Genomic DNA, 14,464 nt, shown 5'->3' with positions numbered 1-14,464 from the left:
TTTTGATAGAAGACTCAGACAAACATGTTTATGGCTTTATCTTATAGAACTCAATATCCCCGTGCTGGGCAAACAGAACAGGTTTTGCAGCCGTTTGAGCTAAGATTTTAAAATTATTCACATAATGAAAACCTATACTTTGTTTCAGGCGAGTTCCCCATTCAAATGCATGTAACAGTGAGAAACGCATTGTCTTGGCGAAATAAAGCGTTTTTGTACCACTTCATATAAATCGCTGTAACTTTTGATAGAAGACTCAGACAAACATGTTTATGGCTTTATCTTATGGAACTCAATATCCCCGTGCTGGGCAAACAGAACAGGTTTTGCAGCCGTTTGAGCTAAGATTTTAAAATTATTCACATAATGAAAACCTATACGTTGTTTCAGGCGAGTTTCCCATTCAAATGCATGTAACAGTGAGAAACGCATTGTCTTGGCGAAATAAAGCGTTTTTGAACAACTTCATGTAAATCGCTGTAACTTTTGATAGAAGACTCAGACAAACATGTTTATGGCTTTATCTTATAGAACTCAATATCCCCGTGCTGGGCAAACAGAACAGGTTTTGCAGCCGTTTGAGCTAAGATTTTAAAATTATTCACATAATGAAAACCTATACTTTGTTTCAGGCGAGTTCCCCATTCAAATGCATGTAACAGTGAGAAACGCATTGTCTTGGCGAAATAAAGCGTTTTTGTACAACTTCATATAAATCGCTGTAACTTTTGATAGAAGACTCAGACAAACATGTTTATGGCTTTATCTTATGGAACTCAATATCCCCGTGCTGGGCAAACAGAACAGGTTTTGCAGCCGTTTGAGCTAAGATTTTAAAATTATTCACATAATGAAAACCTATACTTTGTCTCGGGTGAGTTTCCCATTCAAATGCATGTAACAGTGAGAAACGCATTGTCTTGGCGAAATAAAGCGTGTTTGTACAACTTCATATAAATCGCTGTAACTTTTGATAGAAGACTCAGACAAACATGTTTATGGCTTTATCTTATAGAACTCAATATCCCCGTGCTGGGCAAACAGGTTTTGCAGCCGTTTGAGCTAAGATTTTAAAATTATTCACATAATGAAAACCTATACTTTGTTTCAGGCGAGTTCCCCATTCAAATGCATGTAACAGTGAGAAACGCATTGTCTTGGCGAAATAAAGCGTTTTTGTACAACTTCATATAAATCGCTGTAACTTTTGATAGAAGACTCAGACAAACATGTTTATGGCTTTATCTTATGGAACTCAATATCCCCGTGCTGGGCAAACAGGTTTTGCAGCCGTTTGAGCTAAGATTTTAAAATTATTCACATAATGAAAACCTATACTTTGTTTCAGGCGAGTTTCCCATTCAAATGCATGTAACAGTGAGAAACGCATTGTCTTGGCGAAATAAAGCGTTTTTGAACAACTTCATGTAAATCGCTGTAACTTTTGATAGAAGACTCAGACAAACATGTTTATGGCTTTATCTTATAGAACTCAATATCCCCGTGCTGGGCAAACAGAACAGGTTTTGCAGCCGTTTGAGCTAAGATTTTAAAATTATTCACATAATGAAAACCTATACTTTGTTTCAGGCGAGTTCCCCATTCAAATGCATGTAACAGTGAGAAACGCATTGTCTTGGCGAAATAAAGCGTTTTTGTACAACTTCATATAAATCGCTGTAACTTTTGATAGAAGACTCAGACAAACATGTTTATGGCTTTATCTTATGGAACTCAATATCCCCGTGCTGGGCAAACAGGTTTTGCAGCCGTTTGAGCTAAGATTTTAAAATTATTCACATAATGAAAACCTATACGTTGTTTCAGGCGAGTTTCCCATTCAAATGCATGTAACAGTGAGAAACGCATTGTCTTGGCGAAATAAAGCGTTTTTGAACAACTTCATGTAAATCGCTGTAACTTTTGATAGAAGACTCAGACAAACATGTTTATGGCTTTATCTTATAGAACTCAATATCCCCGTGCTGGGCAAACAGAACAGGTTTTGCAGCCGTTTGAGCTAAGATTTTAAAATTATTCACATAATGAAAACCTATACTTTGTTTCAGGCGAGTTCCCCATTCAAATGCATGTAACAGTGAGAAACGCATTGTCTTGGCGAAATAAAGCGTTTTTGTACCACTTCATATAAATCGCTGTAACTTTTGATAGAAGACTCAGACAAACATGTTTATGGCTTTATCTTATGGAACTCAATATCCCCGTGCTGGGCAAACAGAACAGGTTTTGCAGCCGTTTGAGCTAAGATTTTAAAATTATTCACATAATGAAAACCTATACTTTGTCTCGGGTGAGTTTCCCATTCAAATGCATGTAACAGTGAGAAACGCATTGTCTTGGCGAAATAAAGCGTGTTTGTACAACTTCATATAAATCGCTGTAACTTTTGATAGAAGACTCAGACAAACATGTTTATGGCTTTATCTTATAGAACTCAATATCCCCGTGCTGGGCAAACAGAACAGGTTTTGCAGCCGTTTGAGCTAAGATTTTAAAATTATTCACATAATGAAAACCTATACTTTGTTTCAGGCGAGTTCCCCATTCAAATGCATGTAACAGTGAGAAACGCATTGTCTTGGCGAAATAAAGCGTTTTTGTACAACTTCATATAAATCGCTGTAACTTTTGATAGAAGACTCAGACAAACATGTTTATGGCTTTATCTTATGGAACTCAATATCCCCGTGCTGGGCAAACAGGTTTTGCAGCCGTTTGAGCTAAGATTTTAAAATTATTCACATAATGAAAACCTATACGTTGTTTCAGGCGAGTTTCCCATTCAAATGCATGTAACAGTGGGAAACGCATTGTCTTGGCGAAATAAAGCGTTTTTGAACAACTTCATGTAAATCGCTGTAACTTTTGATAGAAGACTCAGACAAACATGTTTATGGCTTTATCTTATAGAACTCAATATCCCCGTGCTGGGCAAACAGAACAGGTTTTGCAGCCGTTTGAGCTAAGATTTTAAAATTATTCACATAATGAAAACCTATACTTTGTTTCAGGCGAGTTCCCCATTCAAATGCATGTAACAGTGAGAAACGCATTGTCTTGGCGAAATAAAGCGTTTTTGTACCACTTCATATAAATCGCTGTAACTTTTGATAGAAGACTCAGACAAACATGTTTATGGCTTTATCTTATGGAACTCAATATCCCCGTGCTGGGCAAACAGGTTTTGCAGCCGTTTGAGCTAAGATTTTAAAATTATTCACATAATGAAAACCTATACTTTGTTTCAGGCGAGTTCCCCATTCAAATGCATGTAACAGTGAGAAACGCATTGTCTTGGCGAAATAAAGCGTTTTTGAACAACTTCATGTAAATCGCTGTAACTTTTGATAGAAGACTCAGACAAACATGTTTATGGCTTTATCTTATGGAACTCAATATCCCCGTGCTGGGCAAACAGGTTTTGCAGCCGTTTGAGCTAAGATTTTAAAATTATTCACATAATGAAAACCTATACTTTGTTTCAGGCGAGTTTCCCATTCAAATGCATGTAACAGTGAGAAACACATTGTCTTGGCGAAATAAAGCGTTTTTGAACAACTTCATGTAAATCGCTGTAACTTTTGATAGAAGACTCAGACAAACATGTTTATGGCTTTATCTTATAGAACTCAATATCCCCGTGCTGGGCAAACAGAACAGGTTTTGCAGCCGTTTGAGCTAAGATTTTAAAATTATTCACATAATGAAAACCTATACTTTGTTTCAGGCGAGTTCCCCATTCAAATGCATGTAACAGTGAGAAACGCATTGTCTTGGCGAAATAAAGCGTTTTTGTACCACTTCATGTAAATCGCTGTAACTTTTGATAGAAGACTCAGACAAACATGTTTATGGCTTTATCTTATAGAACTCAATATCCCCGTGCTGGGCAAACAGAACAGGTTTTGCAGCCGTTTGAGCTAAGATTTTAAAATTATTCACATAATGAAAACCTATACTTTGTTTCAGGCGAGTTCCCCATTCAAATGCATGTAACAGTGAGAAACGCATTGTCTTGGCGAAATAAAGCGTTTTTGTACCACTTCATATAAATCGCTGTAACTTTTGATAGAAGACTCAGACAAACATGTTTATGGCTTTATCTTATGGAACTCAATATCCCCGTGCTGGGCAAACAGAACAGGTTTTGCAGCCGTTTGAGCTAAGATTTTAAAATTATTCACATAATGAAAACCTATACTTTGTCTCGGGTGAGTTTCCCATTCAAATGCATGTAACAGTGAGAAACGCATTGTCTTGGCGAAATAAAGCGTGTTTGTACAACTTCATATAAATCGCTGTAACTTTTGATAGAAGACTCAGACAAACATGTTTATGGCTTTATCTTATGGAACTCAATATCCCCGTGCTGGGCAAACAGGTTTTGCAGCCGTTTGAGCTAAGATTTTAAAATTATTCACATAATGAAAACCTATACTTTGTTTCAGGCGAGTTTCCCATTCAAATGCATGTAACAGTGAGAAACGCATTGTCTTGGCGAAATAAAGCGTTTTTGAACAACTTCATGTAAATCGCTGTAACTTTTGATAGAAGACTCAGACAAACATGTTTATGGCTTTATCTTATAGAACTCAATATCCCCGTGCTGGGCAAACAGAACAGGTTTTGCAGCCGTTTGAGCTAAGATTTTAAAATTATTCACATAATGAAAACCTATACTTTGTTTCAGGCGAGTTCCCCATTCAAATGCATGTAACAGTGAGAAACGCATTGTCTTGGCGAAATAAAGCGTTTTTGTACAACTTCATATAAATCGCTGTAACTTTTGATAGAAGACTCAGACAAACATGTTTATGGCTTTATCTTATGGAACTCAATATCCCCGTGCTGGGCAAACAGGTTTTGCAGCCGTTTGAGCTAAGATTTTAAAATTATTCACATAATGAAAACCTATACGTTGTTTCAGGCGAGTTTCCCATTCAAATGCATGTAACAGTGAGAAACGCATTGTCTTGGCGAAATAAAGCGTTTTTGAACAACTTCATATAAATCGCTGTAACTTTTGATAGAAGACTCAGACAAACATGTTTATGGCTTTATCTTATAGAACTCAATATCCCCGTGCTGGGCAAACAGAACAGGTTTTGCAGCCGTTTGAGCTAAGATTTTAAAATTATTCACATAATGAAAACCTATACTTTGTTTCAGGCGAGTTCCCCATTCAAATGCATGTAACAGTGAGAAACGCATTGTCTTGGCGAAATAAAGCGTTTTTGTACCACTTCATATAAATCGCTGTAACTTTTGATAGAAGACTCAGACAAACATGTTTATGGCTTTATCTTATGGAACTCAATATCCCCGTGCTGGGCAAACAGAACAGGTTTTGCAGCCGTTTGAGCTAAGATTTTAAAATTATTCACATAATGAAAACCTATACTTTGTCTCGGGTGAGTTTCCCATTCAAATGCATGTAACAGTGAGAAACGCATTGTCTTGGCGAAATAAAGCGTGTTTGTACAACTTCATATAAATCGCTGTAACTTTTGATAGAAGACTCAGACAAACATGTTTATGGCTTTATCTTATGGAACTCAATATCCCCGTGCTGGGCAAACAGGTTTTGCAGCCGTTTGAGCTAAGATTTTAAAATTATTCACATAATGAAAACCTATACTTTGTTTCAGGCGAGTTTCCCATTCAAATGCATGTAACAGTGAGAAACGCATTGTCTTGGCGAAATAAAGCGTTTTTGAACAACTTCATGTAAATCGCTGTAACTTTTGATAGAAGACTCAGACAAACATGTTTATGGCTTTATCTTATAGAACTCAATATCCCCGTGCTGGGCAAACAGAACAGGTTTTGCAGCCGTTTGAGCTAAGATTTTAAAATTATTCACATAATGAAAACCTATACTTTGTTTCAGGCGAGTTCCCCATTCAAATGCATGTAACAGTGAGAAACGCATTGTCTTGGCGAAATAAAGCGTTTTTGTACAACTTCATATAAATCGCTGTAACTTTTGATAGAAGACTCAGACAAACATGTTTATGGCTTTATCTTATGGAACTCAATATCCCCGTGCTGGGCAAACAGGTTTTGCAGCCGTTTGAGCTAAGATTTTAAAATTATTCACATAATGAAAACCTATACGTTGTTTCAGGCGAGTTTCCCATTCAAATGCATGTAACAGTGAGAAACGCATTGTCTTGGCGAAATAAAGCGTTTTTGAACAACTTCATATAAATCGCTGTAACTTTTGATAGAAGACTCAGACAAACATGTTTATGGCTTTATCTTATAGAACTCAATATCCCCGTGCTGGGCAAACAGAACAGGTTTTGCAGCCGTTTGAGCTAAGATTTTAAAATTATTCACATAATGAAAACCTATACTTTGTTTCAGGCGAGTTCCCCATTCAAATGCATGTAACAGTGAGAAACGCATTGTCTTGGCGAAATAAAGCGTTTTTGTACCACTTCATATAAATCGCTGTAACTTTTGATAGAAGACTCAGACAAACATGTTTATGGCTTTATCTTATGGAACTCAATATCCCCGTGCTGGGCAAACAGGTTTTGCAGCCGTTTGAGCTAAGATTTTAAAATTATTCACATAATGAAAACCTATACTTTGTTTCAGGCGAGTTTCCCATTCAAATGCATGTAACAGTGAGAAACGCATTGTCTTGGCGAAATAAAGCGTTTTTGAACAACTTCATGTAAATCGCTGTAACTTTTGATAGAAGACTCAGAAAAACATGTTTATGGCTTTATCTTATGGAACTCAATATCCCCGTGCTGGGCAAACAGGTTTTGCAGCCGTTTGAGCTAAGATTTTAAAATGATTCACATAATGAAAACCTATACTTTGTTTCAGGCGAGTTTCCCATTCAAATGCATGTAACAGTGAGAAACGCATTGTCTTGGCGAAATAAAGCGTTTTTGAACAACTTCATGTAAATCGCTGTAACTTTTGATAGAAGACTCAGACAAACATGTTTATGGCTTTATCTTATAGAACTCAATATCCCCGTGCTGGGCAAACAGAACAGGTTTTGCAGCCGTTTGAGCTAAGATTTTAAAATTATTCACATAATGAAAACCTATACTTTGTTTCAGGCGAGTTCCCCATTCAAATGCATGTAACAGTGAGAAACGCATTGTCTTGGCGAAATAAAGCGTTTTTGTACCACTTCATATAAATCGCTGTAACTTTTGATAGAAGACTCAGACACACATGTTTATGGCTTTATCTTATGGAACTCAATATCCCCGTGCTGGGCAAACAGGTTTTGCAGCCGTTTGAGCTAAGATTTTAAAATTATTCACATAATGAAAACCTATACTTTGTTTCAGGCGAGTTTCCCATTCAAATGCATGTAACAGTGAGAAACGCATTGTCTTGGCGAAATAAAGCGTTTTTGAACAACTTCATGTAAATCGCTGTAACTTTTGATAGAAGACTCAGACAAACATGTTTATGGCTTTATCTTATAGAACTCAATATCCCCGTGCTGGGCAAACAGAACAGGTTTTGCAGCCGTTTGAGCTAAGATTTTAAAATTATTCACATAATGAAAACCTATACTTTATTTCAGGCGAGTTCCCCATTCAAATGCATGTAACAGTGAGAAACGCATTGTCTTGGCGAAATAAAGCGTTTTTGTACAACTTCATATAAATCGCTGTAACTTTTGATAGAAGACTCAGACAAACATGTTTATGGCTTTATCTTATGGAACTCAATATCCCCGTGCTGGGCAAACAGGTTTTGCAGCCGTTTGAGCTAAGATTTTAAAATTATTCACATAATGAAAACCTATACGTTGTTTCAGGCGAGTTTCCCATTCAAATGCATGTAACAGTGAGAAACGCATTGTCTTGGCGAAATAAAGCGTTTTTGAACAACTTCATGTAAATCGCTGTAACTTTTGATAGAAGACTCAGACAAACATGTTTATGGCTTTATCTTATAGAACTCAATATCCCCGTGCTGGGCAAACAGAACAGGTTTTGCAGCCGTTTGAGCTAAGATTTTAAAATTATTCACATAATGAAAACCTATACTTTGTTTCAGGCGAGTTCCCCATTCAAATGCATGTAACAGTGAGAAACGCATTGTCTTGGCGAAATAAAGCGTTTTTGTACCACTTCATATAAATCGCTGTAACTTTTGATAGAAGACTCAGACAAACATGTTTATGGCTTTATCTTATGGAACTCAATATCCCCGTGCTGGGCAAACAGAACAGGTTTTGCAGCCGTTTGAGCTAAGATTTTAAAATTATTCACATAATGAAAACCTATACTTTGTCTCGGGTGAGTTTCCCATTCAAATGCATGTAACAGTGAGAAACGCATTGTCTTGGCGAAATAAAGCGTGTTTGTACAACTTCATATAAATCGCTGTAACTTTTGATAGAAGACTCAGACAAACATGTTTATGGCTTTATCTTATAGAACTCAATATCCCCGTGCTGGGCAAACAGAACAGGTTTTGCAGCCGTTTGAGCTAAGATTTTAAAATTATTCACATAATGAAAACCTATACTTTGTTTCAGGCGAGTTCCCCATTCAAATGCATGTAACAGTGAGAAACGCATTGTCTTGGCGAAATAAAGCGTTTTTGTACAACTTCATATAAATCGCTGTAACTTTTGATAGAAGACTCAGACAAACATGTTTATGGCTTTATCTTATGGAACTCAATATCCCCGTGCTGGGCAAACAGAACAGGTTTTGCAGCCGTTTGAGCTAAGATTTTAAAATTATTCACATAATGAAAACCTATACTTTGTTTCAGGCGAGTTCCCCATTCAAATGCATGTAACAGTGAGAAACGCATTGTCTTGGCGAAATAAAGCGTTTTTGTACCACTTCATATAAATCGCTGTAACTTTTGATAGAAGACTCAGACACACATGTTTATGGCTTTATCTTATGGAACTCAATATCCCCGTGCTGGGCAAACAGGTTTTGCAGCCGTTTGAGCTAAGATTTTAAAATTATTCACATAATGAAAACCTATACTTTGTTTCAGGCGAGTTTCCCATTCAAATGCATGTAACAGTGAGAAACGCATTGTCTTGGCGAAATAAAGCGTTTTTGAACAACTTCATGTAAATCGCTGTAACTTTTGATAGAAGACTCAGACAAACATGTTTATGGCTTTATCTTATAGAACTCAATATCCCCGTGCTGGGCAAACAGAACAGGTTTTGCAGCCGTTTGAGCTAAGATTTTAAAATTATTCACATAATGAAAACCTATACTTTATTTCAGGCGAGTTCCCCATTCAAATGCATGTAACAGTGAGAAACGCATTGTCTTGGCGAAATAAAGCGTTTTTGTACAACTTCATATAAATCGCTGTAACTTTTGATAGAAGACTCAGACAAACATGTTTATGGCTTTATCTTATGGAACTCAATATCCCCGTGCTGGGCAAACAGGTTTTGCAGCCGTTTGAGCTAAGATTTTAAAATTATTCACATAATGAAAACCTATACGTTGTTTCAGGCGAGTTTCCCATTCAAATGCATGTAACAGTGAGAAACGCATTGTCTTGGCGAAATAAAGCGTTTTTGAACAACTTCATGTAAATCGCTGTAACTTTTGATAGAAGACTCAGACAAACATGTTTATGGCTTTATCTTATAGAACTCAATATCCCCGTGCTGGGCAAACAGAACAGGTTTTGCAGCCGTTTGAGCTAAGATTTTAAAATTATTCACATAATGAAAACCTATACTTTGTTTCAGGCGAGTTCCCCATTCAAATGCATGTAACAGTGAGAAACGCATTGTCTTGGCGAAATAAAGCGTTTTTGTACCACTTCATATAAATCGCTGTAACTTTTGATAGAAGACTCAGACAAACATGTTTATGGCTTTATCTTATGGAACTCAATATCCCCGTGCTGGGCAAACAGAACAGGTTTTGCAGCCGTTTGAGCTAAGATTTTAAAATTATTCACATAATGAAAACCTATACTTTGTCTCGGGTGAGTTTCCCATTCAAATGCATGTAACAGTGAGAAACGCATTGTCTTGGCGAAATAAAGCGTGTTTGTACAACTTCATATAAATCGCTGTAACTTTTGATAGAAGACTCAGACAAACATGTTTATGGCTTTATCTTATAGAACTCAATATCCCCGTGCTGGGCAAACAGAACAGGTTTTGCAGCCGTTTGAGCTAAGATTTTAAAATTATTCACATAATGAAAACCTATACTTTGTTTCAGGCGAGTTCCCCATTCAAATGCATGTAACAGTGAGAAACGCATTGTCTTGGCGAAATAAAGCGTTTTTGTACAACTTCATATAAATCGCTGTAACTTTTGATAGAAGACTCAGACAAACATGTTTATGGCTTTATCTTATGGAACTCAATATCCCCGTGCTGGGCAAACAGGTTTTGCAGCCGTTTGAGCTAAGATTTTAAAATTATTCACATAATGAAAACCTATACTTTGTTTCAGGCGAGTTTCCCATTCAAATGCATGTAACAGTGAGAAACGCATTGTCTTGGCGAAATAAAGCGTTTTTGAACAACTTCATGTAAATCGCTGTAACTTTTGATAGAAGACTCAGAAAAACATGTTTATGGCTTTATCTTATGGAACTCAATATCCCCGTGCTGGGCAAACAGGTTTTGCAGCCGTTTGAGCTAAGATTTTAAAATGATTCACATAATGAAAACCTATACTTTGTTTCAGGCGAGTTTCCCATTCAAATGCATGTAACAGTGAGAAACGCATTGTCTTGGCGAAATAAAGCGTTTTTGAACAACTTCATGTAAATCGCTGTAACTTTTGATAGAAGACTCAGACAAACATGTTTATGGCTTTATCTTATAGAACTCAATATCCCCGTGCTGGGCAAACAGAACAGGTTTTGCAGCCGTTTGAGCTAAGATTTTAAAATTATTCACATAATGAAAACCTATACTTTGTTTCAGGCGAGTTCCCCATTCAAATGCATGTAACAGTGAGAAACGCATTGTCTTGGCGAAATAAAGCGTTTTTGTACCACTTCATATAAATCGCTGTAACTTTTGATAGAAGACTCAGACACACATGTTTATGGCTTTATCTTATGGAACTCAATATCCCCGTGCTGGGCAAACAGGTTTTGCAGCCGTTTGAGCTAAGATTTTAAAATTATTCACATAATGAAAACCTATACTTTGTTTCAGGCGAGTTTCCCATTCAAATGCATGTAACAGTGAGAAACGCATTGTCTTGGCGAAATAAAGCGTTTTTGAACAACTTCATGTAAATCGCTGTAACTTTTGATAGAAGACTCAGACAAACATGTTTATGGCTTTATCTTATAGAACTCAATATCCCCGTGCTGGGCAAACAGAACAGGTTTTGCAGCCGTTTGAGCTAAGATTTTAAAATTATTCACATAATGAAAACCTATACTTTATTTCAGGCGAGTTCCCCATTCAAATGCATGTAACAGTGAGAAACGCATTGTCTTGGCGAAATAAAGCGTTTTTGTACAACTTCATATAAATCGCTGTAACTTTTGATAGAAGACTCAGACAAACATGTTTATGGCTTTATCTTATGGAACTCAATATCCCCGTGCTGGGCAAACAGGTTTTGCAGCCGTTTGAGCTAAGATTTTAAAATTATTCACATAATGAAAACCTATACGTTGTTTCAGGCGAGTTTCCCATTCAAATGCATGTAACAGTGAGAAACGCATTGTCTTGGCGAAATAAAGCGTTTTTGAACAACTTCATGTAAATCGCTGTAACTTTTGATAGAAGACTCAGACAAACATGTTTATGGCTTTATCTTATAGAACTCAATATCCCCGTGCTGGGCAAACAGAACAGGTTTTGCAGCCGTTTGAGCTAAGATTTTAAAATTATTCACATAATGAAAACCTATACTTTGTTTCAGGCGAGTTCCCCATTCAAATGCATGTAACAGTGAGAAACGCATTGTCTTGGCGAAATAAAGCGTTTTTGTACCACTTCATATAAATCGCTGTAACTTTTGATAGAAGACTCAGACAAACATGTTTATGGCTTTATCTTATGGAACTCAATATCCCCGTGCTGGGCAAACAGAACAGGTTTTGCAGCCGTTTGAGCTAAGATTTTAAAATTATTCACATAATGAAAACCTATACTTTGTCTCGGGTGAGTTTCCCATTCAAATGCATGTAACAGTGAGAAACGCATTGTCTTGGCGAAATAAAGCGTGTTTGTACAACTTCATATAAATCGCTGTAACTTTTGATAGAAGACTCAGACAAACATGTTTATGGCTTTATCTTATAGAACTCAATATCCCCGTGCTGGGCAAACAGAACAGGTTTTGCAGCCGTTTGAGCTAAGATTTTAAAATTATTCACATAATGAAAACCTATACTTTGTTTCAGGCGAGTTCCCCATTCAAATGCATGTAACAGTGAGAAACGCATTGTCTTGGCGAAATAAAGCGTTTTTGTACAACTTCATATAAATCGCTGTAACTTTTGATAGAAGACTCAGACAAACATGTTTATGGCTTTATCTTATGGAACTCAATATCCCCGTGCTGGGCAAACAGAACAGGTTTTGCAGCCGTTTGAGCTAAGATTTTAAAATTATTCACATAATGAAAACCTATACTTTGTTTCAGGCGAGTTCCCCATTCAAATGCATGTAACAGTGAGAAACGCATTGTCTTGGCGAAATAAAGCGTTTTTGTACCACTTCATATAAATCGCTGTAACTTTTGATAGAAGACTCAGACACACATGTTTATGGCTTTATCTTATGGAACTCAATATCCCCGTGCTGGGCAAACAGGTTTTGCAGCCGTTTGAGCTAAGATTTTAAAATTATTCACATAATGAAAACCTATACTTTGTTTCAGGCGAGTTTCCCATTCAAATGCATGTAACAGTGAGAAACGCATTGTCTTGGCGAAATAAAGCGTTTTTGAACAACTTCATGTAAATCGCTGTAACTTTTGATAGAAGACTCAGACAAACATGTTTATGGCTTTATCTTATAGAACTCAATATCCCCGTGCTGGGCAAACAGAACAGGTTTTGCAGCCGTTTGAGCTAAGATTTTAAAATTATTCACATAATGAAAACCTATACTTTATTTCAGGCGAGTTCCCCATTCAAATGCATGTAACAGTGAGAAACGCATTGTCTTGGCGAAATAAAGCGTTTTTGTACAACTTCATATAAATCGCTGTAACTTTTGATAGAAGACTCAGACAAACATGTTTATGGCTTTATCTTATGGAACTCAATATCCCCGTGCTGGGCAAACAGGTTTTGCAGCCGTTTGAGCTAAGATTTTAAAATTATTCACATAATGAAAACCTATACGTTGTTTCAGGCGAGTTTCCCATTCAAATGCATGTAACAGTGAGAAACGCATTGTCTTGGCGAAATAAAGCGTTTTTGAACAACTTCATGTAAATCGCTGTAACTTTTGATAGAAGACTCAGACAAACATGTTTATGGCTTTATCTTATAGAACTCAATATCCCCGTGCTGGGCAAACAGAACAGGTTTTGCAGCCGTTTGAGCTAAGATTTTAAAATTATTCACATAATGAAAACCTATACTTTGTTTCAGGCGAGTTCCCCATTCAAATGCATGTAACAGTGAGAAACGCATTGTCTTGGCGAAATAAAGCGTTTTTGTACCACTTCATATAAATCGCTGTAACTTTTGATAGAAGACTCAGACAAACATGTTTATGGCTTTATCTTATGGAACTCAATATCCCCGTGCTGGGCAAACAGAACAGGTTTTGCAGCCGTTTGAGCTAAGATTTTAAAATTATTCACATAATGAAAACCTATACTTTGTCTCGGGTGAGTTTCCCATTCAAATGCATGTAACAGTGAGAAACGCATTGTCTTGGCGAAATAAAGCGTGTTTGTACAACTTCATATAAATCGCTGTAACTTTTGATAGAAGACTCAGACAAACATGTTTATGGCTTTATCTTATAGAACTCAATATCCCCGTGCTGGGCAAACAGAACAGGTTTTGCAGCCGTTTGAGCTAAGATTTTAAAATTATTCACATAATGAAAACCTATACTTTGTTTCAGGCGAGTTCCCCATTCAAATGCATGTAACAGTGAGAAACGCATTGTCTTGGCGAAATAAAGCGTTTTTGTACAACTTCATATAAATCGCTGTAACTTTTGATAGAAGACTCAGACAAACATGTTTATGGCTTTATCTTATGGAACTCAATATCCCCGTGCTGGGCAAACAGGTTTTGCAGCCGTTTGAGCTAAGATTTTAAAATTATTCACATAATGAAAACCTATACGTTGTTTCAGGCGAGTTTCCCATTCAAATGCATGTAACAGTGGGAAACGCATTGTCTTGGCGAAATAAAGCGTTTTTGAACAACTTCATGTAAATCGCTGTAACTTTTGATAGAAGACTCAGACAAACATGTTTATGGCTTTATCTTATAGAACTCAATATCC

This window comes from Rhamphochromis sp. 'chilingali' (assembly GCF_963969265.1).
Source record: "Rhamphochromis sp. 'chilingali' genome assembly, chromosome: 10".
NCBI lineage: Eukaryota > Metazoa > Chordata > Actinopteri > Cichliformes > Cichlidae > Rhamphochromis > Rhamphochromis sp. 'chilingali'.
The sequence above is the reverse complement of the archived record's forward strand: the minus strand, read 5'-3'. Positions refer to the sequence as shown.